Below are 25,382 nucleotides of genomic sequence, written 5' to 3'. Positions count from 1 at the left end.
GGCAGCCACGAGAGACGGTCCAGATGGGAGGGTGGGTTCCTGAGTCAGGCTGCCTTATCCCGGCTCCAATAGCCACCAGCGGTGCAGCCTGGGGCACTTATTTCACCTTTCTGCACCTTGGATTCTTCTGCTGGCTAACAGATAACACTGGCATCACCTGGGACTGCAATGAGGACCAGGGAGCAGTGAGCATGAAAAGGGTGGAGCATAGAGCCTGGTGGGGCTTGCCCATGAGAAAGGAGACCCTCTTCCCATCACTGTGAAGGCTCCACCGCCCCCTTCCTCGGTGCCCCCTCCCCAACCAAGCTGCAAAGGAGGGGCGGGCAGCTTAGTATTAAATGGCCTGGATGAAATGCATTCTGCTGGCAATTGCCTTCACTGCCTGCCGTAAAAATACATCTATATTTAAATATGCTGGGATAATTCTTAAGTTTTATTAGTACTTAAATATTTTGGCATGTTTATTTCTCCTGGAACAATTATGGAGGTTTCATTGTTTTACTTGCAAAAAAAAAAAAGAGAGAGACTAAATCTCATTTGACAATGAACCCCCGACAGGTGAATATGGCGCTGTCTCCAGTGTGGGTCCCGTTATAGTCTAGTCAGCTCTCAGGATGTGGAGGCAGAGTCGGGGAGGAGGGGACCAACGTCAGCGAGGCCCCAGACATCTCCCGTTTGGCCCTCCCCGTCTGCACTGAGGCTGCCTGGATGGACCACATGTTCTCTGGCTCCCCACTGAGTTCAGCCAGTGGGCAGCTCCGTCCAGCAGGAGACCCCAGGGAGGGAAAAAAGACAAGTTGGAGAGCTGGACCTCTGGTTTCCTCCCTTTGGGGGCTGAGGGGCTCCTGTCCCGGCTCTCCCAGCCTCCCTATTATCATAACCGCTCCCTCCTCCTGGCGTTCAGACCTGCTTAGAGCACTCCTGGTCCGCGGTTCTCTGTGCTGTGTGCGGTGCTGTGTCCATGCTTCTCCTCCATTCTGGCCCCACTCTTGTCAACAGCCCCTTATCAACTCCTCCTCAGTCACCCATCAGAGTGAGCCAGCTGTCTCCTATGGGGACTCTGGTGGACACCAAGCCCTAGGTAGGCCTTTGCCATTGAGGAAGCACTTTGCATCCGACAGTCTGATTAATGCTCCAAGCGATCCTGTAAATAGAGAAGGCAGAGCTGCGCCCCCCACAGTTTTCTGATGAAGCTATCAAGGCCCAGAGAGGTTGCCCACCCTTCCCAAAGTCACACAGCTCGCAAGCAAAGGAAGCAGGGCCAATGACCAAGACCACTGCACACAAGCTCCAGATTCTTCCCACTTCTTCACAGCTGCCGGTGCTGGACGGTGAGATGGAGTGATGGAAAAAAACAGAGACTGATCTTTTTCCACTTTGGACAAGACACTGTTCTCACTTGCTGTCTGAACTGCCTGCAGTCCCCTTCCTAGGACAGGTGTGGGTATGGGAGGAGGGAAGTGCAGCTCAGCGACAAGGGGGAGACTGAGAACCATCCCAGTCTTTCTTTTAGCTGTGTGATCTTCAGCAAGTTACTTAAAATCTCTGAGCTTCCATTTCTCATTTGCATCAGAGAGATAATACTTACTGGGTAAGTAAGGCTCAGAGCCAAAATGATCTCTTTAGCCTTAAAGCAGTCTAATAATGACGGTTATTGAGCAAGCACGGTGTGACTTGGAAATGTTCTAAGCACTTTATGTGTGATGTCCAGTTGAGGCAGCTACTGCTATTATTATCCCCATTTGACAGATGTGGATACCAAGGCACAGAAAAGTTAGGGGGAACATTTCTACCCCTTACCCCCATCCCATAGCCGACATCTGAACACTCGCAATCAGGCCCCAGGGCCCACTTCCAATCCTTGCCAAGGAGGAGCTGGAGGGGCCTTAGGCTGCACCCAGCCCAGGTGGCCTGACAGCTGGGGAGGTCAGGTTGGGCAGAGCAAGCACCCTGGCCAGAATCACGCAGTGATGGGGAGCAGGGCCTCTTGGCCCCAAATCCATGGTTTGTCCCTGTGGATTTAACAAAATACCACTGACTAAAGATTAGCATTTGCAAACAAGTGGTTGGTCTCTCCTTCACTCCTCTTCCATGTGAAAGGAGGGCCCACTGATGTGGCCTTCAGGGAGGCCCTGCACCCTCCTGCCCACCGGCACTGATGCAGGTATCTGTCCTCCGAGTGCCAGGGTCCAGCAGGAGCATTTTCCTCTTGAATAGATGGGCTGAGCTGCCTGGAGGTCAGCACTGCAGGTGAATTAGCCTCACCCCCACCCCTTGCAGACACAGACCCCAGGCCTGTTGAGAGTGGAGATGCCCTGACCCAGGAAAGGGAGGGAGCTGGGCTTTGAAGCTGACCAGTGTACTGGCTGAGCTGTGTGTGCCAGAAACTCTCCAGGCTTCAATGCCCAGCTCTGCCGAAGCCTAGCTCTGTGGCTTCAGGTAATTTATTTCTCCCCTCTGAGCCTCGGTTTCCTCATCTGTAAAATGGGCATCTGTAACAACACAAGACTTATGGCTGGTGTGGTATTATAATATCTAACAAGGGGTACACAGGGGCACTGATCAATCAGACCTGGGGCCAGTCACAAACACCAACACAGTTACCCTGGAGTCACCTGAACTGATTATCAAGAATCAGAGAGAAATGCTCAAAAGGGGTCCCACAGCAGATGCTCCATAAACAGAAGCCATTGTTTTATTTGTAAATTTCAAGTACTCTGGTCTCCTCCAGGTTGTGACGCTTTTGACACGTCAATCCTTTATAGCACATGACGGAAATTTCACTACCGCAACTCCAGGGGCAGGGAGAATGCCAAGCACTAGAGGAGATATTCCGTCCAGTCCTTCACATACTGACGGAGCGGGCCCTCTGCACGGCGCTGGGCGGGAGCAGGGAAGAACACAGCAGACTCTGTTCATAGGGGGACTCAGAGCAGGGGGAGAGTCACAGAAACAAGCTGGGACAGAAAGTCAGGAAGAAACAAAGGCTGAGTGCAAGTCAGCAGGCTGACCAGTACAGTGAGACAGAACACAGGCTGTGAGTGCACACCCTTTAGTTTCCCAGCTGTGAGATCCTGGGCAAGTCTGTGAACCACCCACTCTGCCCATAACCACACAGTTCCTGATCTGTTGCATGGGGATGCTAATATTTATCCCAACGCCTTGCTGTGGGGACTGACTGAGGTCCTGCCCTGTTGAAGCAGCTTCACAGGTCTTGGCGTTGTATTCTCCCCTTTCCCAACACACAGCTGGGCTTATGCAGGGAGGAAACCCTCACTCTGGTCAGAGTGGTCTGGAAAAGCTTCATAGAGGAGGCAGTGGGGAGCTGTCTTGATGGGTGAGAGGGGCTTTAAGAGGTGGAGAAGGCCGAAGGAAGGCAGGAGGAAGGGAGGGTGAATAGGACCAGAAAGAAACCCCGGGCAGCAGGGATGGGTGATGTGACAGCCAGTTGCTCCAAGGTTTTTGCTGATCATCCTCTGGAATCATCGCAATTTGGAGTGGGAGTAACAGCTTCCATCTAAAGAGGCCAGATTCGCATCATCTGACTCAAGAAGCAAACCCCAATGGAAGCTACCAGAAGGCTTCTAGCCATGAGGCACCAAGGTTGGGAGCTCTGAGTGGGGCTGAGAGGGTGAAGGAAAGGGGAGGCCCCAGGTGGGCTGACCACAGGCTGGTACATGGACCAGACAGCCATCTTGTCCTGGGCAGCCCACCTAGGCACGCCAGGCCCTGGGGAAAGGACCCTTTTCCTTAGCCTAGAAGTTAGTAGGAGAAGAAGAGGAGGGCAGGGGTGGGGTAGAGAGGGAAGAAAGCCCAGGCTTGGGGGTGAAACCTCCTTGTTCTTGCTCAGATGCAGCAGTGGGTGACCCAAGCTCTTCAGACCAGGTACAGGGCATCTGCCCCAGGCCCGGCCAAGTGGGAATGAGCCAGGTCAGAGCTTGTCTAGGCCTCAGTCCCTCCTCTTGAAGATTTGGCTGTGACCTTCTCCCAGCTTTCTGTCAACCCCATTTTAAAAAAAAGGCTAAAAAGGAAGCCAGTGGCGGGGCCTCCATGGCCAAGGGAAATCCCAACTCTCACTACACAGCCAGTTTAGACAGACCTGGGGAAAGAGACAGAGGGGGTCTGAATACTTCTTGTCTCCAGGAGAGTCGTTTCGTTTCCACCCAACTAGTGAGTCTTCTGCCAGAAAGAAACTGGATTTACTGCTAGAGAAAAAGCGGGTTCCGAAGGCCTATGAGTTGCCCCCACCCCACCCCAGCTTCCACACTACTTGCTTCTCATCTTAGTCATTAGGAGACTGGCCTCTATACCCCACAGCTGCTCTCAGAGGGTGTGCTTGTGAAAACCAAATTCTAGGATGAAATCCATAAAGGAGTCCTCTTCCAGGTCATCCATGTTACAGATGGCAAGAACGAGGCCATCCAAGGCAGCAGATGGAGCAGAGTTCAGATGAGAGGTTAGGACCCAGGACTCCTGCCTGCCCTTTCTCTCTGCCTGAATGGGTTTGTTATTGTGGTCCCAGAGCTCACACATGTACTTTAAGGAGTCCATGCCCCTTTCTTGGATCAGATGCAGAATGTCAGATGTTTGTGCATTTTTCTGAAGAGAGGATATCCACAGCATTTGTTGGATTTCTCGATAGTTTGTATCTTCTTGCCCCAAAATGTTTTAAGAAAAACAGACTAACAGCAGGCACTCATTGCTGTGTTCACCTTGTCTCCATCCCTCCACCTGGACTCAGGGAGCCCCTGCAGCCCCCTCCCCACTGGGAGGCAGGTCCTATCTTTAGTCTGGAAGTCTGCTGTCTCCATAGAGAAGGCAGGTCCCCCTCTGTGTCTCTGATACATTTTCCTATGCCCCGAGCAGGGGTGCTAACTCATGCTTACTCACATCTCCTCCTCGAAGCTCATCCCACACAACCACCCTGATCCCGAGAATCCTGGGAACTTGGGGTGGAACTGCTGAGTGAAAATACTAGGATGCCATTGCCACTTCTGCCTCCCTCCTCATTTTTGCCTGAAATGCTGGCAAAGCTTTGGGATCATCTTGGGTAGCCTTCTCATTTCATAGAGGGGAAGATGAGCCCAGTAAAGGGAAGGACCATTCTCACATTCACACCTGTTCTAAAGGTAGGGCCACTGGCTTCAGCAGAGGTCCCTCCTCCACCTGGAGGCCCCACATGGTTTAACTGTGAGGTTGAACATTTTGACGAGGAACCTGTGTGCAGCAATGAGCTGCTGGCTTGAGCATCTCCTGTGGGCCTCAGGCTATGAACTCTCATCGTCATGGATACAGCTGACCCTGAGAACCATGAGAACCACACACAGATAGGCTCAGTAAACCGAACCTTATAAAGAACATAAAAGGCCCAGTTCATTCACTGTTCATTCATTCATTCAACCAATTTGTATTAAGCTGTTATATACCAGGTACTAGTGAAGAAAGTAGGGAAAACCACTAGACCATTCAGGTATGACCCAAAAAAATCCCTTATGATTATACAGTGGAAGTGACAAATAGATTCAAGGGATTAGATTTGATAGACAGAGTGCCTGAAGAACTATGGACAGAGGTTCATGACATTGTACAGGAGGCAGTGATTAAGACTATCCCCAAGAAAAAGAAATGTAAAAAGGCTAAACGGTTGTCTGAGAAAAGAAGAGAAGTGAAAGGTAAAGGAGAAAAAGAAAGATATACCTATTTGAATGCAGAGTTTCAAAGAATAGCAAGGAGAAATAAGAAAGCCTTCCTCAGTGATCAGTGCAAAGAAATAGAGGAAAATAATAGAATGGGAAAGACTAGAGATCTCTTCAAGAAAATTAGAGATACCAAAGGAACATTTCATGCAAAGATGAGCACAATAAAGGACAGAAATTGTATGGACCTAACAGAAGCAGAAGATATTAAGAAGAGGTGGCAAGAATACACAGAAGAACTGTACAAAAAAGATCTTCATGACGCAGATAACCACGATGGTGTGATCACTCACCTAAAACCAGACATCCTGGAGTGTGAAGTCAAGTGGGCCTTAGGAAGCACCACTATGAACAAAGCTAGTGGAGGTGTTGGAATTCCAGTTGAGCTATTTCAAATCCTAAAAGATGGTGGTGTGAAAGGGATGCACTCAATATGCCAGCAAATTTGGAAAACTCAGCAGTGGCCACAGGGCTGGAAAAGGTCGGTTTTCATTCCAATCCCAAAGAAAGGTGATGCCAAATAATGCTCAAACTACTACACAATTGCACTCATATCACAAGCTAGCAAAGTAATGCTCAAAATTCTCCAAGCCAGGATAACAGTACATGAACTGAGAACTTCCAGATGTTGAAGCTGGATTTAGAAAAGGCAGAGGAACTAGAGGTCAAACTGCCAACATCCGTTGGATCATCAAAAAAGCAAGAGAATTCCAGGAAAACATCTACTTCTGCTTTATTGACTACGCCAAACCCTTTGGCTGTGTGGATCACAACGAACTGTGGAAAATTCTTAAAGAGATGGGAACACCAGATCACTTTACCTGCCTCCTGAGAAATCTGTATGCAGGTCAAGAAGCAACAGTTAGAACCAGACATGGAACAACAGACTGGTTCCAAATTGGGAAAGGAGTACATCAAAGCTGTATATTATCACTCTGCTTATTTAACTTACATGCAGAGTACATCATGCGAAATGCTGCACTGGATGAAGCATAAGCTGGAATCAAGATTGTTGGAAGAAATATCAATAACCTCAGATATGCAGATGACACCATTCTTATTGCAGAAAGCAAAGAAGAACTACAGAGCTTCTTCTCTTGATGAAAGTGAAAGAGGAAAGTGAAAAAGTTGACTTAATACTCAACATTCAGAAAACTAAGATCATGGCATCCAGTCTCATCACTTCATGGCAAATAATGGGGAAACAATGGAAACAGTGACAGACTTTATTTGGGGGAGGGGGCTCCAAAATCACAGCAAATAGTGACTGTAGCCATGAAATTAAAAGATGCTTACTCCTTGGAAGAATAGCAATGCCCAACTTGGACAGCATATTGAAAAGCAGAGACATTACTTTGTCCACAAAGGTCTGTCTAGTCAAGGCTATGGTTTTTCCAGTAGTCAGGTATGGATGTGAGAATTGGACTATAAAGAAAGCTGAATGCTGAAGAATTGATGCTTTTGAACTGTGGTGTTGGAAAAGACTCTTGAGAGTCCCTTGGACTGCAAGGAGATTCAAACTGTCAATCTGAAAGGAGATCAGTCCTGAGTGTTCATTGGAAGGACTGATGCTGAAGCTGAAGTTCCAATACTTTGGCCACCTGATGCAAAGAGCTGACTCATTAGAAAAGGCCCTGATTCTGGGAAAGATTGAAGGCAGGAGGAGAAGGGCATGACAGAGGATGACATGGTTGGATGGCATCACCAATTCAATGAAGATGAGCTTGAGCAAGCTCCAGGAGTTGGTGATGGACAGGGAAGACTGGCATGCTGCAGTCCATGGTGTCGCAAAGAGTCAGACACAACTGAGTGACTGAACTGAACTGAGTGAAACACTGATGACCAAGAAAGACTGTGATATCTTGAGACTCACACTCTGGCATAATAACAACATGACCAAGCTTCCACTATAGGAGGAGAACTACGTGTGATTCCTTGTGGAGTTTATGGCAGCATAATTATATCCAGCATCCTTGAGATGATGTAGAGTGAGGCCTCCTATTAACTCCCAATTTCTTCTCCTCTTTCAATTATTGTGAAACCCTTAGCCCAAAGTAGCTGATGAAATCCTTCTTCCCTCCCATTCATCTCTCCTTCCTTTAGAGTTTAATATGTATCATATGCTAGAGGAGATGCTGGGAATGCAAAAGCGGTTCTAGGAAGGAAGCAGACTGGAAATCAGATTGTTATAAGGCAATGTGACTGTATTTTGGTGATATGAAAGCCTGGGGTATCATGGGAGCTCAGAAGAGGGGACCCTAGCTCACACTGGGGCATCTTCAGTTTTATTTTTTTTTTTTCAAACTTCAAATTTTTAATTTTGTATTGAGTTACAGCCAATCAGCAATGTTGTGGTAGTTTCAGGTGACCAGTGAAGGGACTCAGCCATACATACACATGTATCCATTCTCCCCCCAGGTGCCCCTCCGATCCAGGCTGGCATATCACATTGAGCAGAGTTAAATGTGCTGTCCAGTAGGTCCTTGTTGGCATTCTGGAGCATCTTAGTCAGCTTCTGCAGGAAGTGAAGCTGGAGCGCCTTCTTTCTCTTTGCTGAGCATCTGCTGAGTCCTAGACACTGCTGGGGGCTGGGCACAGAGCAGTGAGGGCACCCAGACCCTTCCCACATGCACCTCTCCTCCTAGGGGGCCAACCTTGAGCACCCGGTCCCAGTGGATATTTCTGCTTGTGCTGTATAGCTCCTGGTCCCTCTTCTCTGCACCTACCGTTTGCCTGTCTGGCCTATTTGACCTGCAATGGACTGTCTCATTCACCTTCAAAAGGCCTCCTAGCTCATGGAAGAGGATGCTCATTTTTTGCCCTCAGAACTACTTGGAATTCTGGTCTCCCCCTACCACGTTTCTGGTGTTGCACTACCTCTTCGAGCACAGAGCTGACGAGAACTCTCTGCCTGCTGTGGCACATACCCTGCAGAGAGTCTGGCCCACTCACCCACTGCACAAGGAATCCTACAGAGCCCGCCCTGTCCCACTCAGGGCCACCTCTGTTGCTGCCATATTGCAAGGGCAGGTGGAGACCACGTGTGAACACAAGAAGAGTAACTTCTAGCTCGAATCCAAAGGAAGCAGTTCCTCCACTGTACAGACATGTGTTTCCTGTGCCCTCACTGTGTCAGCTCTGTGCCCTGGGCTGGTGGTGCTGGGGTCTTAAATCTTGTGGGCTCTACATGCTATTGTGTCCATGTGTATTCAATTGCTCAGTCTTATCCAGTTCTTTGGGACCCCATGGACTGTAGCCCACCAGGCTCCTCTGTCCATGGGATTTTCTAGGCAAGGCTACTGGAGTGGGTTACCATTTCCTCCCCCAGTTCTCCACCTAGAGATCAAACCCGAGTCTCCTGTGTCTCCTGCCTTAGCTGGCGGGTTCTTTACCACTGAGTTGCCCCTTAGGGCAATTCAAAAGTAAAATTAATTGAAACTGTTAAATATAATTCAGGAACGCAGAGGTTTAAATAACATAAGCAATATATCCCCTGTACTTAGCAAAAAGTATTTGATATTTTTTATATAAGCCTTTTTATTCCAAACCAAATTTCAATGAAAAAAAAAAAAGATCTATTGCTCACTTGTGGGTCTCCATATTGTTCAAGTCGAGCAACAGAATCAAAATTAAAATTTGGGTTTGTACTCACGGAGAAAGAGTCTGGTGGTCGAAGTACAAACACTATTTGCTGTAAATCTGCCCTGCAACCCTGGGCAAGTCATTTCACTTCTCTGTTCCAGTCTCCTCATCTGTAAAAATCAAGATAATACCCGACTTGTGGGAATGGCCAGTGAAAAAAGAAAAGTGAGGGTGCTTTTACATGGTTACCATTTGATCACTTGTTTGTTTTTTTCTTTATTGGTTGCCTTCTTTGAATCACTCGGTATTGGAGGCTGGGATTAAAAAGCAGAATACTGCATGCACGAGAGGGGTCCCTTCTCATTGTCTTAATCTCATAGGGACACCTAGTTTCCAAGAACTGAGAGATGGTGTCCCTATAGGGGGCCCACTGAGGGGTAAAGTGTCTACACATCAGGCTTAAGATGTCTACACTTCAGTAGAAATGCAATTTTCAAGGGCCCTGGAGTTTGTTCCTAGGTTTGGGATGAAAGGGACAATAGGCAGGTTTACCTTCAAAAGGCAGTGCTGGTTTCTATAGCTTCCTCACTCCATCCGGAGCCACCGCTTTGAATTATACATGAGGCGCTTGCAGGAGCTGTGATGATTTTTCAAATATTTCTCTAATTGATGAGAAGGGCTTTGATAAATTGCTATAGAACCAGGAGCATCTGATCACAAGGAATTCTGTCTTGTTCCTCCTTGACAGATGTTTATTTGACTTAAAGGGAGAGCAGGGTCCAAAGGAACTACTTTTCTCTCCTGGAACTTTTATTCTATTGAGGGAAAATAATTCTATGAAATGCCATGGTTTTGTTTTTAAATCCAAACATGGGGCATTCTCCAAGGTCTGCGGTTTTGTGCCTGCCACATTCAGATGAAGGACTTGAGAGCTCACAGTGGAAGGGCAAGATCCCTGGGCAGCATGAACTCTTGCTTCCCCATCACGTCCTCATGGCTGCTGAAGGTGGAGAGGCACAATACCTAAGAATCACCTTTCCGCACCACCCAGAAAACGGTCCATATGACATTGTTCTGGATTCTCACTGGAACTTAAAAGGAAATTTTCACAGTGTCCGGAGCCCTCTATGTCCTGCAAAGGAAGGAGGAGGATGTCCTCAAACTCCTTGCATCAGGAACCCAGTGAGGTAGCACCAACCTTGACTTCCAAGTGGAATAGAACATCTACAAAAGGAAGAGGGATGGTGTCTCCATCATAAATCTGAAGGAGACCTGGCCGGAGCTTCTGCCGATGGTTTGTGCCATTGTTGCCACTGAAAACCCAGCTGATGATCCAGTGTCATATCCTCTGGGAATACTGGCCAATGAATTTGCTGCTGCCCCTGGAGCCCCTCCTACTGCTGGCCGCCTCACTCCTGGGACCTTCACTAACCTGATCCAGGCAGCCTTCTGGGAGCCAAGACTTCTGGTGGTTACTGATCCCAGGGCTGACCACCAGCGTCTCACAGAAGCCCCTTACACTAATCTGCCAACCACTGCTGTGTAACACAGACATTCCTCTGTGCTCTGTGGACACTGCCATCCTGTGCAACGATGAGGGAGCTCACTCGATGGATCTGATGTGGTGGCTGTTTGCCCAGGAAGTTCTGCACATGCATGGCATCTCCAGTGAACCCCATGGAAGGTCCTGCCTCATCGCTGCTTCCACAGGGATCCTGAAAAGACTGCAAAGGAAGAGCAGGCAACAGTTGACAAGACTGTGACCAAGGAGGAATTTCAGGGTGGATGGACTGCTCCAGTTCTGCAGTTCATGTCTGCGCCACCTGACTTGGGGGTCTGAAGGCATGCAGGTGCCCCCTGAGACTATTCAATTAGACTGGAGCGCTCAGCCTGCTGCTGAAGACTGGTCTGCAGCTCCCACTGCTCAGACCACCGAATGGGTAACAACAACCACTGAGTGGTCTTAAGCTGTTGTTCCTCAAACTCTTAAAATGGAAATGGGTTGATGGCAAACAGTTTTTTTGAAAAAACTCACCTAAGAGCCAGGCTACATGTGCACCAACCCACCAGAATATCAGAATGGACCTCAGCCACAGACAAAAGCAGTGGTCTGCAGAGCCAGGCATTAATTTCTGCTTGCTGGCTTGTGATAGGGTCCAAGGGTCCCAGTGAGGAGCATCAGAGAGGTGGAGTGAAGCAGGGCAGGATGAGGGAAGATGAATACTAACTTGGGGCCTTGAGCATCGACTTTTGCTAATGCTATGCAGATATTTCACTACCTTCCCAGTTATGTCTCCCCCAGCACTGTTCTTAATGAACACCTCCCTAGCTCCTCTCCCTAAAAGAGTACCTCTGACTCTTAGCATGGCATTTCAAACCCTTCTCCATCCCATTTCAACCCACTTCTCCCACCTTATCCTCCCAATTCCTCCCCATTCACCATTCCCCTGAGTTCTAGCCCCTTCCCATCCATTACTTATGTAAGTCATACTCCTTCTGTGAAATCTGGCCTGACTCTGCTCTGATTCTGGACTCTGCACTTGGTCATCACCTCCTCCATATTATCACAACACTGTCACAAAGGTCTGATCTAAAATTTAATGTATCCCATTGTGATTTGTGTAACCTGTGCTAGACATTAACCTGCATTTGACATTACTCTAACCAGGGGGACTTATTTGGCTCTTGTTCCCACCAGTTATTGTAGGACCTGAGATCACCTCCCCTCCCCAACTTCTCCAGTTAGTTCCACCGTGATTAGAGTACAATTCCTGTGAGTTATTTAAGGGGAATCTCCTTGCCCCTGGCTCCTGCTTCAGTGCTGAGGAACCTCTGCTAGCCTCACACTCTCCACCCACCTTGTCTGGTGAGTGTGTGAGAAGGAAATGGACATACAGGGCATCTTAGTCCATTCAGGCTGCTATAACAAAGACACCTGAGACTGGGTGGCTTAACATCAAACATTATTTATCACAGTTCTGAAGCCTGGAAAGTCCAAGATCAAGCTACCAGCAGATTCAGAGCCTGGTGAGAACCTGTTTCCCAGTTCATAGAAGACCATCTTCTTACTGTGTCCTCACATGGTAGAAAGGGGTCTCCTTTACAAGGACACTAATCCCCATCTATGATGACTCCATCTGCAGATCCAATCACCTCTCAAAGGCCCCACTTCCAAATAGCATCACATTGGGAATTAGGTTTTAACAACTGCATTTCGGGGAGACACAAACATTCAATCTCTAGCACAGGGACTTCTTTTCTTCTTGCTACTTTGAAATCTATTACGTGCAGAGAGCACATCTCTACAAGCCACAGGTTTTGCAGAGGCTGGCTAGTTTAACAGAGCCTGTGTTTTTCAAAACTACTATGATTAGATGGTTGAGTATCATCCCAGGTGTGTTAGCGAGCCTCCCATCTAAAGCAAAGTAATGTTCACCAAGTTGGCTTTATCAGGATCAAAGGCTACTGCCTGATCCCTTCCTGAGCAATGGGGGAAAACATGGGGTGTTAGATTTAAGTCTCCTCAAACCCCCAAAGTCATAGATCCCATAGTTACTGAAAGGGTAAAAAGAAAACACTATAAATGAGTTTATGCACATAAATTCAATAACTTAAATGAGATGGACTTATTACTTGAAAGAAATAAATGACTAAAAGTCACCTAGGAAGAAATAGATAATGTGAATAGTCCTATATTTATTAAAGAAAAAGAGTTTGTCATTGAAACTCCAGGCCAAGATAGTTTTATTGCCATATTCTGCCAAATATTTAAAGAAAAATTATACTGATTGTATATAATAATTTCCAAAAAATAGAAGGAATAACCTTTTGACTCATTTTATAAGGCCATCACTACTCTGAAGTCAAAATCATACAAAAACAACACATGAAGAAAAAGCTATACACCAATACCCAACATGAACATGCAAATATATTCAAGAAAATACTAGCAAAATATATTAAAAAATAATACATGACAACAGAATTGGATTTATTTCATGAATGGAGATCAGTTAAATATTTTAAAACTAATGAACACAAGCTATAGTATTAATAGGTTAATAAAATAAGAAAAGCCACACAATCATATCAACCGGTGCAGAAAAAAATTAACAAAATTCAACATACATTTGTGACAAAAATTTCAGCAAACTGTGATTAGAGGAGAACTTGCTTAACTTGATTTAGAGTATCTACAAAAATGTCATGGCTAACATCAAACTCAATAAGGAAGGATTGAATGCTTGCCTTCCCAAAATAGAGAACAAGGCAAAGTTGTTCACTCTTCCAGCTGCTATGCAGTATCATATGAGAAGCCCCAGCGCAATAAGGCAAGAAAGACAGATAAAAGGCATACAGATTTTAAAGGAAGAGCTAAAACTATCCCTATTCACAGGCAACATGACCAAAAAAAAAAAAAAAAACACAAAAAATCTACAAAAAACAAAATAAAAATACTTATTATTTAGTTTAGCAAGGTTGCACGATATAAGGTCAACAGGAAAAAAATCTATCATATTTTTATATGCTGGCAATAAACAACTGGAAGCCAGAATTTCAAAAATCGATACCATGTACAAAATCAAACTACTTTTATACAAAATTCCCCCAAATTAAATAAATCTAAGAAAACATCTTCAGGACTTGCATGATAAACATGACAAAATGCTTATTAAAGGAATAACATCTAAATAAGTGGAGAGACATACTCTGTTTCTAGATTGAAAGACTCAATATAGTTAAGATGTCAGTTTTCCCTCAAATTGTTCTATAGATTTAAGGCACTCCCAATCAAAACCCCGGCAGAATGTTTTGTAGATATGGACAAGCTGATTCTAAAATTTACAGAAAAAGGAACTAGAATAGCCATAACAAATTTGGAGAAAAAAAAAGATTTAGAGAAGTGACACTGCTCCATTTTAAAGCTCCAGGAATCAAGAGAAGACTGTTTAAAGTCCCTTGGACTGCAAGGAGATTAAACCAATTAATCCTAAAGGAAATCAACCTTGAATATTCATTGGAAGGACTGATGCCATAGATGAAACTCCAATACTATGGCCACCTGATGCAAAGAGCTGAATCATTGGAAAAGACCCGACTCATTGGAAAAGACCCTAATGCTGGGAAAGATTGAGGGCAGGAGGAGAAGGGGGTGACAGAGGATGAGATGGTTAGATAGCATTACTGATTCAATGGACGTGAATTTGAGCAAACTCTGGGAGATAGTGAAGCGCAGGGAAGCCTGGCGTGCTGTAGTCCAAGGGTCGCGAAGAGTTGAACATGGCTTAGACGCTGAACAACAACAGCAAAATCAAGACTGCAGGGCTTGGTAAACAAGTAAATTGATAAAACATAATAAATAACCCAGAAATAGGTACAAATATGACCAACTGATTTTTGACAAATTCAACAGAGATGAGATTATCTTCATAAGAAGTAGCAATGGAACAATTGAATATCCATTATGAAACAAAACAAAACCAAGGTCACACATTCTTTACACAAAATGGATTATAGATCTAAATTAAAATGATTAAACTTTTAGAAGAAAACATCAGGGAACATCTTCAGGACCTTGAGTCAGGCAGAGTTCTTAGAAGTGACATTAAAAGCATCATTCATTAAAGAAACAAATTGATGAATGGGCCTTCATTAAAACTTTTTTCCCTATGAAAGACACTGCTAAGAAAATGAAAAGACGAACTACAGACTGAGAGACAATATTTGGAAACCACATACCCGACAAAGGACTTGTATCCAGAATACACAAATAACTCTCAAAGCTCAACAGAAGGAACATAAACGACCCAATAAAAAAATTGGGCAAGCAATTGAGACACTTCCCCAAAGAAGACACACAGATGGTGAATAAGTTCATGAAATTCAAAATAAAATAAACATCCAAGATACCATTAGAATCTATCAGAATGGCAACAAGAAAAAACAAACAAAATCCCACAAATGCTGGTGAGTATATGGAGCAACTGGAACTCTATACATTGCTGGGGAGAATGCAGAAAAGAACAGTCATTCTGGAAAACAGTTCAGTCGTTTCTTTTAAAGTTAAACATACACATACCCTATGACCTAATGATCCATTACTGGGCATTTACTCAAGAGAAATAAAAACATGTTCATGCAAATAGCACTCCATTTATAATTGCCCAAAATGGAAACAGCCTAAATGTCCTTCAGTGGGTGAATAGATAAACACACTGTGGTCCATTTAAACACTGGAATACTAACTACTCAGCAATAAAAAAGAAGGGGTTTTTAATGCATGTCACAATATGAGTGCATCTCAAAGGCATTAGGCCGAGCAAAAAGCTACCTCATAAGTTTACATATTGTCTGATTCCACTTATATGACATTCTGGGAAAGGCAAACTGTGGAGATGGAGAATAGATCAGTGGTTGCATGGGATACAGGTAGCGGGGTTGACAAAAAGCAGCAGCACAAGGAATTTTGTGGGGGGATGAGTGATGGAACTGTTCTGTATCTTAATTGTGATGGTGATTACAGAAATCTATACTCATGTAACTACAGTCACACACGCACATACGATCCCAGCAGTATTCCCCACCAGCCTATGATGGTCATGTTAGCTCCATTTTTATCCCGCCCTCCCAAGAAGGTCTGCTTCCAATGGACTCCTTGTTCCAAAGTTTCCATGAAGGCCTGTCAGCACAGCCACTGCTCCCAAGGCCCACCTAGCAAAGCTCCCCAGGAGGTGGTCTTCCTATGCTGGCCCAGAATCTGGCACTACCTCCGGCCCTCGGTACTGCCAACAGCACCGCCAAGCACCCAGCCATCAGGCAAGTCTGCCAGTACTGAGATGCTGCACTGGGAGATGCCCCTTCTAAGCCCCTGGGCAGCAGGAGAAACTACCTCTTGCACTAAAGGGAAAAAGAGATATGCCCCATTTTCTGCATCACACTTTCACAGAGACGTCGCAAAGTGCTCCCAACTTATGAACATTTTTGTAGAAACAGCTCATTCATTTTTATTTCCACTAACAGCTGAGCCCTTACCCCCAGTTTTTTTTTCATCCTCTGCCCCAAGACGCTGGGCTGAGATGAGTGGGAGACGCCAAATTGTAACTCAGACGCAGATCTCCCTCCAAACCCTGAGGCTTCTTCTTCCTTTAGGATCACTGGGGTCCCAGGAAACAGAGCATCTCCCAAAGCCATGCATACCCTAATCACTGGAAGCTTAGAATGGGTTATGTTACATGGCAAAAAATGACTTAGCAGGAATAATTAAGGTTATGGGCTTAAGACATGGAGAGCATCTGAATTAGTTGGGTGGGCCTGGCTCTAATCGTGTGAGCCTTAAAAAGCAGAGAACTTTCTCAAGTGGAGACAGAAGAACTGAGGCAGAAGCAGCCAAAGAGATCTAAGCATGAGGAGTTGCTCTGTCATGGCTGGCTTTGAAGACAGAGGAGGCAATGGGATGAAGAAAGTAGGGGGTCTTACCAGGCTGACGGAGATCTCCCACAACACCTAGGAGGGAACAGGAACTCAGTGGGGCAGCCACAAAGGACAGGACTGGGTGAGGCTGGGAGCAGAGTCTCCCCTAGCACCTCCAGAGAAGAGTCCTGGCCAGTCAACACACTGACCTTGGCTTCGTGAGACCTGGATTGGAGAAACCTTCCCAGCTCACCCAGACTTCTGACACACAGAACTGTGAACTGATAAACTCAAGTGGTTTTTGAGCCCCTAAGCTTGCAATTGTTTTTATGACAGCGATAGAAAACAGCTGTAGTCATCATGCAAATAAACTCCCAGCAGGTCCTTCCAACACACCCAGACATGACTGAACCCCCACTCTGGAGTCAACCTGGGGCCCCTCTGGAATGTCTGTTGTCTCTTCTGTATGCTTCATCTCCTGGTCCAGCAGCCTTGTCCCCAACAAAGGGGTGGGGGCAGCAGGAGCTGGCAGAGGCGTCCTTGAATCAGCCACAAAGGCACCCTCACAGAGCCCGAGAATTGTTTAATTTCAACAAACACATTCTAACTCCTCCTTCACAAGCCCACCCCAGATGGTTCATGGCTTCAAATTGAGGCAACCATTCAAGCTCCCTATTAGCCTCCTGTAAGTCCCTTCTAGAATGCAGGCAGATTGTAAACAGTGACCAAGGAGAAATGGGGCAGGCTTAACCTACCTCCTCTGGGACCCAGAGCCAGCCCTGTGTCCCTTCCTTGGTTCAGTTTTCCTCTGCTGGAACATGAGGGGGAGGCCCAGATGGGCCCCAAATTCCTTCCAGCCTTAGGGATCTAGAAATAGAAGACGCCCCAACCCCCACCTTCACCACCACCAGGCTGTGCTGGCTCCTGAAAAGGAAACACTGGCTCAGCCGGGAAGTGGCAAGGAGCCCACTCCAGCAGGAGTCCTTCCGAAACAGAAGTCAGGAATGGAACATCCCAGGACGTGTTTAAGTATCTATTCAGTGTTGCAGCGGAATCATGTCCCCCCAAAGATGTAATGAAGTACCAACTCCTAGCATCTGTCAATGTGATCTTATTTGGAAAAAGGGTCTTTGCAGAGGGAATCAAGTTCCGATAAGGCTATTGGGGTGGGCCCAAATCCAGTGTGGTTTGTGTCCTTATAAGAAAGGAAAAGACAGAGACACAGGAGGAAGATGACCACGTGAGGGCAGAGGTAGAAACTGAAATGATGCATCTACGATCCAAGGAACCCCAAGGATTAATGGCCACCACCCCTGGAAGTTAGCAAGAAGCAAGGAAGGATTTTCCCCTACAGGTGTCAGAAGGAGCATGGTCCTATCGGCATTCGGATTTTGGATGTCTCCCCTCCAGAACTGTCAGAGAGTGACTTCTTATGGTTTTAAAGCCAGCTGGTTTGTTGTCCTTTGTTACAGCATCCTTAATAAACTAATGAATCCAGTTGGCCAGTAAATGTTTATTGAACCACGTGTCAGGTGGTGGCCTGGGCACTGCAGATAGAGGAGGAACCCAAACAGATGAAAGTTTCCATTCCTGGGACATTTTCATTGAACTATTGTTCTGAGGGAATGAGGAATTTGTTGACAAGGTATGGTTAGGAATTTAAAGAGTGTCCATAGCCGCCTTGATTTATTTGGAATGAGATATGCAGTGCTATTTTCTGGTCATTTTCCAAATAGAATCACAGAATTTTAGAGCTGGAAAGGACCTTTGCTATTTCTCTGGGCCAAAGTCATGATTTCTCCAGTCTGGGAACTTAAGTTTAGAGAGAGGAGATGCTGGGACCAAACTAACGCTTCAAGCTGGGGTGATGCATGCCCAGGGCTCCAGCCTGTGTGGATCTTGGGCTGGGAATGAGGTCCATGTGGACCATGGATTGGTGGGGCTCAGGGAATGGAGTTTTCTGGGACCCAATGTTGGGGACTCCCAGGGTGCTGGGAGTTCGGGGCTTGCTGAGACCACCAGGAGACTCTTCAGTGGTGAGAGGACACCCACCACTCCATCCCGGGCATTTCACTGTTTAGGACTGCTAAAGGGACACAGGGCAGAAGAGAATGAGTTAGGGGACATTGGTCTGAGTCCTAAGAGTGGCTGAGAGTGAATGAGTTGAACTGAGAGCCTGCTGCCTGCCAGGTATCTCCTGTGCCAGACAACTCTGCCCTACTATGGGAGGCAAAAGGCACCAGGGGGAAGGAATCTCTGGAAGGTAGAGGCATGGGGAATAGTCTCACTCCCCAGCTGAGGCCCAGCCTGGCTGTCAGGCTGAGGATGCAGCAGGGACAAGCAGGTAGGGATTAGTGATGAAGCCTGGCCTTTGGACTCAGACAGACCAGAGGTCCATTGCCAGTGGCGTGACCTTGGGTAAATTAAGTCATCTCTCTGGGCTTCCACTTTCTTCATTTGCAAAATGGATATGCAGATGACTAGGGCTTCCCTGGTGGCTCAGAGGTTAAAGCGTCTGCCTGCCATGCGGGAGACCTGGGTTCGATCCCTGGGTTGGGAAGATCCCCTGGAGAAGGAAATGGCAACCCACGCCCGTATTCTTGCCTGGAGAAGCCCATAGACGGAGGAGCCTGGTGGGCTACAGCCCACGGGGTCGCAAAGAGTTGGACATGACTGAGCGACCTCACTCACTCACTCACTCAGTACCTTCCTCCAGGAACTGCTGGGAGGATTAAGTGGGATGGTCAAGATAACTCGTTTGCCACAGTGTGGAGTTGGGGGGAACCGCCACAGGAATTGCCCACAGTGCAGTGCAAGGAGAAGCAGGAAGAGACTGAGGAGGGAGGGAATAGGCACTGTCCAAACTGAGGACAAAGAGTGTGCGGCCAACCCCCTCCCCTCCCAGTGGGCAGCACCATGCAGGGCCTGGGCCAGAGCAAGAAGTAGGAGTGTGGAGCAGGATGGCTAGAGCTCTGCTTGTCTTCCAGTGCCACTGTGCCCTGGCTTCAATCCTGGCCTGTATTCTGTATTTTATTCTGGTCCCATCTCTTTCTCAACCAGCTGTGATCTTTTGTCCTCCTATAATTTCCTGGGAAGTAGCATCCACAATAAAAAACACAGAAGAAGGGTGACCATGACCACTGTTTCTTATTCCCATTAATAGCACTGGGGTCATTTCAGCCTGGATATTTCCTATTCCCTCACCCCTCCCAATTAGATCCTTCACCAGGTCAATGCAACTAGAGATTATCATGTTAAGAGAAGTAAGTCAGAGAGAGAAAACCAAGTGCCGTATATCACTTATATGTAGAATCTAAAACATGACACAAATGAACTCATCTATGAAACAGAGATGGAATCACAGATATAGAGAATAGACTGGTGGTTGTCAAGGGGGAGGGCTGGGCAGGAGAGGGATGGATTGGGAGTTTGGGTTTAGCAGATGCAAAATGGTGTATATACAATGGAAAAACAACAAGGTCCTACTGTATAGCATTATGTGTATGTGCGTGCTAAGTCACTTCAGCGTGTCCAACTCTTTGCGACCCTGTGGACTCCTCTAGGAGTCCTGCTAGGCTCCTCTGTCCATGGGATTCTCCAGGCAAGAATACTGAAGTGGGTTATCGTGCCTTCCTCCAGGGGATCTTCCTGATCCAGGGATTGAACCTGTGTATAACACTGGGAATATGCTGTGATAAAACACCATGGAAAAGGATATGAAAAAGAATGTCTGTATGTATATAATTGAGTCACTTTGCTCTACAGCGGTAATTAACACAACACTGTAAATCAACTATACTTCAATTTTGAAAAATGAAAAAAATCCTTCACCAGGTCATGCTGATTTGACCCCTTAAGCATCTCTTGAATTTGTCTATCTGTCTCCAGCTCTCTCATCATCACTCTTAACAAAGTGACTAACATCTCCCTGCTGTATGGATAACCGGAACTCCTCCTAAACAGTTGTCTTTTCTTATCTGCCTATCCCTGTTCCCTACCCCTCATCCACCAAAGCTGTCAGAAGGACCTTCCTAAATACAGATCTGAGGAACACTCTCAGCTTCACACTATTTGATGGCTTTGCATTACTTTTATGAGGAAGAACCACCCCTAGCCTGTCCTACAGTGTCCTCCATCCTCTCCACGCTCACTCCCCACTCACCCCCCACTCACTGAGCTTCAGTGACCTTGGTCTTCTTTCAGCTCATCCATTGTGCTATGCTTCTCCCTGCCACAGGGCCTTTGTACAAGCCGTGTCCTCTGCCAAAGACATTTCTTACCCTTTCTCCTCTTCTCCTATTTACATTCTCATCCTTTAGGGTTTAGTTCAGAGTTCACTTTCTCATGGAATCCTCTTCTCCAGATTAGTTCAGTTTTGTCTCTTCACATTTGTCTCACATCAGCCTGTATTGTCCTTTCTAGTATTTTCTCATCTTATTATATAGTCACGTGTGTAGTTGTCTGCTTACTAATCAGGCTTTAAGAGTTGAGAGAGCAAGGATGTTTCTCCTTTGTTTAACATTTATTCCAGCCCCTAGCACAGACTGGAACATGACAGGAACTAGTGAAGATATTGCTGAATGAACGAATGACTCTCTCCCCCACTCCCTGCCAGAGAAGGCAGCTTTTCCTGTGTGCTACCTGTGTAGCTACCAAAATACCTTTGGTTATTATCCCCAACTGGGGCTTCCCTGGTGGCTCAGAGGTTAAAGTGTCTGCCTGCAATGCAGGAGACCCGGGTTCAATCTCTGGGTCGGGAAGATCCCCTGGAGAAAGAAATGGCAACCCGCTCCAGTATTCTTGCCTGGAGAATCCCATGGATGGAGGAGCCTGGTGGACAACTGTCCACGGGTTCGCAAAGAGTCGGACACGACTGAGCGACTTCACATGGTTCACATTTTCAAGATATCACATTTGTACCCAGGCTCATACAAACACACATCCCTTAGAAGCAGCCATTGCTCACAATGCTTTTGATTGACCTTTTCATCAGAGACTCACACGATGCCCAGGGTGAGTCTCTGAACTGCCCAGGGTGGTGGGAAGGAATCAGTGGAGAAAGAGACTGGAAATGTGCTTGGGGCTCCCAGTGCTTTATCCTAGTGCTAGAGGAGTCTTGCTGGTATTTAGCAGGAGAATACTGTGCTTTGAGGGCTCCCAAGATGCTCAGACATGCATGCACACGAAGCTCTTTCTGGAGCTCAATGTTCCTGTTTGAACTGAGTCCCTGCATGAGGACTGGGGTGGACGAGGAAGGGGCCTGGAATGGGGATGGGTTGGCTGGGAAAGACCCACCAGCACTTAAGTGGCAGAGCTGAGGCCAAGCTCTCAGTGTTTGAGTGAGATGCCTCTTTCAGTCATCAGCTAACTTGTCTCCCCTGGGACTTCTTAAACCACTTCTCTCTTTATGGCATGTAAAGAAGAGTGAGAACTCGACCATATGTCACTGGAAAGACAGGGAGGAATAGGTCAGGGAGCTTTGACACACAGCTGCAAGGTGAGGATCCACAGGCAAAGATCAGGTGGGGGCACTGCACAGGAGTGGGACCGAATGGCCCCAGGCGTAGACCCATCCCTGCTCTCCTGTGGATCAGCTTCTCTGGGGCCCTGGAGGGCAGGGCACAGGCTTCCTGCTGTCCGCAGACTGCCCCAGCTGTGCCTTGGAGAGGACTCAGCTTCCAATGTGCTTATAGAGGGCGTGTGGGCCCTTAGAGCCAACTTGGCTGTGATATTGAACAATCCTTCCCCAGTACTTGGCTTCAGTTCTCCCATCCCCAAGAGAAGACATGGAACTCAACAACCACACCCAAGCCTCCCGGCAATGAGTTCCTAGGGCTGAAGACAGGGCTTCTGGGCCCCTCCCCTGGCTCTATGTTTACAGAACAGAAAGTCAGATCACTTTTCTCTAACGGCCATCAGAGCAGGGGAGCACTGGTGGATACTGATACCAGGCCCTGAGTTCAACATCCACCTGTGCCCCTTCCAAATCACATGACCCTGACCACGTCACTCAACTACAGCTTCTGTCTCTGAAACAGCAAAACTATCATCCTTGTCCTGCGGTTACTTGAGGGTGAGCAAGGCAGTGCATGTCACGTAATGTGCCAAGCCCAAAGGACCACACAGAGGGTGCCTCCCTTTCTGGATGGGAAGCGCTGCCCATTCTACAGGCTTTGGGTTTCTGTGGGCATTGTGGCTAGCCTGGGCATGCTTCACCCAGGTAGCAGCACTGCAAGCATGCAGAACCCTGCAGAAACGCCTGGTGCAGGGGCTGCCCTCAGGCAGTATGGAGAATCACTTATTATCGGGTGGCTAGTGAGGAACAACACTGCTCAAAGTTCAGGTGCTCTGATCCAAGTTCATAGCTCCATGGACCAGAGGAACCACAGGAAACCTTATCTGAACCCCACCTAGAGGGCACACAGGCCCAGGTACAAAAGGAAGGGCTGAAAGAAAAAACTTGTTCCAAGGGTTTGCCAACAAATCTGTTCATGAAAGCTTTACCCAGGAACTAGTGTCTAGAAAATTAGTTGGAGCTTTTCCCTGGCAAATGCGTGGCTCCCTTTGCCTGACACTGTCCAGAAGAAGAAACAGTGCTCAGATCAGCAACCAGATTGGTCCCAAGCTGGCAGTGACCCAGGTTAGTAGCCAGCTTTGCTGATCCCTGTTTCTCCATCTGAGAATGGGTACAATCCCGGTTCTGGGCATCTCCCAGGGCCATCATGAAAGCCAAGCTGTCAGGTCATGAATCTTCATTTCAAACGGGCAGAATGAGAGAATTGGGGGAACAACCAGAAGGTTCAGCTCCTAAAGGGCTGACTCAGGGACTAGACACCAGGTGACAAGCCCTGGGTGTGCATCTCAGCCTGGCCCGCTCCCAGCTGCACCACACTAGGCAACATACTGAATCGCCCACGGTCTGGTTTGGGTTTCCTGATTTTCAAAAGAACAAACAAGGGTATGCTAATATCACCCAAGAGACATCCTGAGATTAACTCCCAACCAGCTGATGAAAGTGCAACTGGTCAGAAGGCTTTGGAAAATGTCACCTGGACAAATCGTGGGCGTCAGGAGGTGGGAGGCACACAGACTGTGTCTGTTTATTTTCTCCGAGGAGGCATGTCTTTGACCAAAATGGCTGCCAGGAGCATCGCACAGGGACACGGCTGCTTTTGCAAAATTAGACACCCGCTCCCTGTCCCTCGGGCCAGGCATGATTTAATGAAATCCTGTTTACCTCTGGCTGGAGCTGCCGTTTTCAAGATTTCCTTGAAAACACATCCCAGATGGCCCCAGGCGGCTCACTTCCTGTACCAGGAACACAACACACGTCCCTCCTGGGCGGGCTGGTCCCTGTGGCAGGGACATGCCTTAATTGACAGTAAGCTTGCATCTCTGGGATCTTCTCCCCCTCCTCTCTGCTGTCTTGGCCAAGCCATCAGCCTCTGGTCCTGCAGCGGACCCCAGCACACGAGCAGCTCTGCTTCTATAATCACAGGGCCAGTACACACCCCAGGCAGATGTTGCAGACTGGGCTCTGTGCAGCTGCCCAGCAGATGGAGTTCCTACGGACTGAGCCTTGCCCGCAACAAACACCTCAGGTCTGCAGGCTGTTCTCACCTCTGCATCCTTCGCGTACCTCACCCTGTGTTTCCAGGGCAGCCCACCTAGGTGCTGAGCTAGGATTACGTGGCATTCACCTCTGATTTTATGAACAGGCAACGTGAAACCGAGAGAAAATGAAAATAACTTACCCATTATGGTACAGCCAGAGAGAGAGAAAGAAAATTCAAGAACAACTGTATAGGACTCGGAAATCAAGGGTCTCTTTGCTAAAGCACAAATCCTTTAGGGAATCAAAGAAACGGTGCATCCTTAATTCTACAGATGGGAAAACTGAGGTTCAGCAATGGAAAGAAGCTGCTAGGGGCAGGAGGAGGTCAGAGCAAAGGCTTTTCCAGGCCCAAAAAGCACCTTCTTGCTCGTCACATTGCAGGGACTGAAGGGGAAGGCAGCTGAGCAGAAAATGGGGCTGTGGGCTTAGTGGCTGGGTCGGTGGCCCTTTCTGAGCCCTTCATTTGAGTCTCCAACGTAGTGTTGAGGCTCATCCTCCCCACTGGGGCCACACTGCGAGTGCCTGGGAGAGTGAGGTCAGGCTGGTCATTGGGGGAAGGGCTGGTCATTGAGGTCTCTGAGTCCAGCAATGGCACCTCGCTACATTGCACCCCTCGAAACATCTTAAGCAAGGGTAGCATGCTTTGACTTGTACTTTCAACAGAAACTGTGTGCATGTGAATTCCCTTGGATACTGAAATAATCCAGGTGCTGGCATGGCTTGACTCAGACAGAGAGACCAGAAACCTTCAGATGTCATCACAGCTGGTCATCACCTTGCCCACTAGCCTGTTCTGTCAGCTTAGATGGGCAGTGATCAGGCCTTGTTCACCTTTGTGTCCCCAGGCCTGTGGCTTAACTACCAAGGTCACCTTGGACAAGATAATCCCTCTCAGAATTTCTGTTTTCTTCTTCTCATTCATTCATTTATTCATTCATGTGCTCGATATGGATTGATTACTTACTATGTGTCTAAGAGAGGAGCTACAGCAGTGACCAAAAGGGACAAAAATTCCTGATCACATGGAGCTTAAACTCCAGTTGGGAGTGGGGGAGGGACGGAAAAACATATTAGAAACA

General features: G+C 47.2%; 1 pseudogene; it reads left to right on the top strand.

Annotated features, from left to right (window-relative positions):
* The first annotated feature begins 10,148 nt into the window (after positions 1-10,148).
* LOC133069850 (small ribosomal subunit protein uS2B-like) lies at positions 10,149-11,245 on the top strand (annotated as a pseudogene).
* The last annotated feature ends 14,137 nt before the right edge of the window (positions 11,246-25,382 follow it).

This window comes from Dama dama, chromosome 15 (genome assembly GCF_033118175.1).
Source record: "Dama dama isolate Ldn47 chromosome 15, ASM3311817v1, whole genome shotgun sequence".
NCBI classification, from domain to species: Eukaryota; Metazoa; Chordata; class Mammalia; order Artiodactyla; family Cervidae; genus Dama; species Dama dama.
This window is presented reverse-complemented; position numbering and strand designations above follow the sequence as displayed.